This window comes from Gavialis gangeticus, unplaced genomic scaffold (genome assembly GCF_001723915.1).
Source record: "Gavialis gangeticus isolate Ggan-Ray unplaced genomic scaffold, GavGan_comp1, whole genome shotgun sequence".
In the NCBI taxonomy this organism is placed as follows: Eukaryota; Metazoa; Chordata; order Crocodylia; family Gavialidae; genus Gavialis; species Gavialis gangeticus.
The window spans coordinates 23,452,867-23,455,578 of record NW_017729000.1 but is presented as its reverse complement, the minus strand read 5'-3'; positions in this window follow the sequence as shown (position 1 = coordinate 23,455,578).

The window sequence follows — 2,712 nt, the reverse complement described above, 5'->3', positions numbered from 1 at the left end:
CCACCATGAGAGCCCAAATGAGGACAATGTCCCCCTGCCCTGGTAGCAGGGAGCTCCCAGCCTCCACTCTGTGATCATGGGGCAGTCCCAAGTCCTGCAGTCACAGGGAGATCCTTATTTCCCAGTGCCAGCACCATGGTCACAGGACCTGGGCTGAGAGATCCTTATCTCCCAGCACTAGCTCTGTGGTCACAGGACCCAGGATTAGAAGATCCTTATCACTCAGTGCCAGCTCTGTGGTCAGGGAGTATGGACTGGGAGATAAGGATCAGCTCTGTGATCAGGCAGGACATGGGCTGGGAAATAAGGATCTCCCAGCCTCAGCCCCATGATTGCGAAGTGGGGGGACTGGAAGCTCTGTGCTGCCAGGGTGGGGGAACATTGTCCCTGCTCAGGCTCCAGTAACAGAGCCTATCCCAGTGGCAGGCAGCTCCCAGGGGCAGGGAGAAATCTCCTGCCCCTGCTGTCCTGCTGCCCAGGAGCACATTTGCTCTTGGTCAGACGTCTGCACGTGCACTACTGCACAGTTGCTAATCACAAGTAAATTTGCTATTTACATTTGCAGGTAGCAAATTTACTCACAATTAGAGCCAATTACTGTGTAGTAAGCATCTGCATATGTAGATGTGGATGCTTACTGTGCAGTAATTAGCTCTACTATGCAGTAAAGAGTCTCGTGTAGAATAACCCAGTGGAATGGGAATAAATGCCATTGAGTCAAACTCAATTTCACTGGCACACAATAATAATTTTAACTCAAGCTTCTGAAAGGGAAAAACCATGACCTGATCAGTGGAACTACCGAGCCATCTGAACCTTTGTGTCAGCACGAGACACATACCCAAGCAACCAAGATTTTAAGTGCTACAGGAAATCTTAAAAAAACTGAATGTCATTTCATTCTTTGATGTCTTACAAGCCCAAGCAATCAGCTCTAGATCAACCTGCTCTGAGAGAAAAAAGCAGATTTCACACCGTTTGTTCAAGCAGTAATAATCCCTTAGGGAGCATGACTGATCTGTGTTAATTAATCTGGGGAATAAATGATGTCAAGCCGTAGCTTTTGTTTTCTGTTTTTGGAAAAACATGGAGGAGGAGATTTATGCAACCATTTAATCTTAATGGTGCAAAGCTTTATATGATCACATGAGGAGACCTGTTTGTTTAACTAGCAATATTATACACAAACACTTGGCAGGCTGTTTTAAAACTATTTCAAGAAGCCTTTTTTTAAAAAAGAAAGACCCCTGCTACCCTTTTATGTTCTGCAGCATGAGTGTTGACAGAACTTTCACCATTCATTCTCTACGGTGATTGAACAAGACCTCATGAGCCTGTGAGGGCTACAAATCACTCCAACCAAGTCCCTGCTGAGTTTTAAAATGTATTTATTTTGATTATATTATGTTTCTTGTCCCCACCTTTTCCCATATGGCTACAAAGGCAGATGAATAAACAGATAAATATCTGAGTTCCTGCGTTCTTTAAAGTTCACAAGTGGTTTCTGTTCCGATGACTTCATGCTCATTTTTTTTCTACTGTCTCTGTGCAACAGGCTCCTTCCTTAGGTCCCTTTGTATCATATTAAAATATCCCAAGATCCCTGCACAGGCCTTTGGGACAAATCAAAGTGATTGCAGACATTCCAGGGCTTGTTGGGACAGGACTTTGCCATCTTAGTCAATGTGATGTGGATTTTCATGTGTTGTAGATAAGAAATACTTAAAGTTTATGCACCTCATCATTGACCTTCCATGCTTTGAGAGTGAGATGTATCAGTCCTAAGTCACCTTTGATACCTCCATCTATTTCCTGACACTCTTTAGTCAGCCTGTGGACACGGCTAAATTGAGTTTAAACTGTATATTAGGTGTTCGAGACTAGGTAGTCAACTACAAGGCCCTGTCTACACTGACATTTTCCTTTACATTTCCCACACCAGCCTTTGCCATAGTCCAGTTGTTGGAACACCAATGCCTTTACTACCACATCGTCTAATCCTGCTCAGAGTGGTTCAGAGGTAACAAAGCTCAGGCAATTTCAGAGCAAAGCTTAAGGCCATGTTATGACCACTTGAGTGTTTTTAATAGAACTGAAGATAAGACAGAATGTTTTAGCATCCCTAAAGCAATCTAGTCAAGTATTGGCTGTGTAGCAGCGTTCTTACCTACCACACAGGAGATGTGAGTTCAAGTCCTAGCAGAGGTGACTTGGGGTGAGTGAGATAACAAAAAACAAATCTTCTTGCTAGCTGATACCAACACAGACATAGTGGGGCTCACTGAAACATGGTGGGACCCAATGCATGACTGGGCAGTGAATATCAAGGGCTAGAGGCTGTACAGGAGGGACAGGACAAGGAGGAAAGGTGGGGGTGTGGCGCTCTACATTAAGGAGGAATACACATCCTCATCAGGCAGTATGGAGTCTGAGGAGGGGCACACAGAAATGCTCTGGGTTAGGATACAAGGCAGTTGAGGGGAAAGAGACTTAATGGTAGGGGTCTACTACAGACCACCCAACCAAGGGGAAGAGCTACACCAGGAATTCAAAAGTCAGCTCATGGAGGTAATTAAGTCAAAGGATGTGGTCATCATGGGTGACCTGAACTTTCCAGACATCTGCTGGGAAGAGCAGTCAGCCAGGTCTGACTACTCACGTAGGTTCCTAGCCAAAATGCAGGACCTCCATCTAACCCAGGAGGTGCACAGC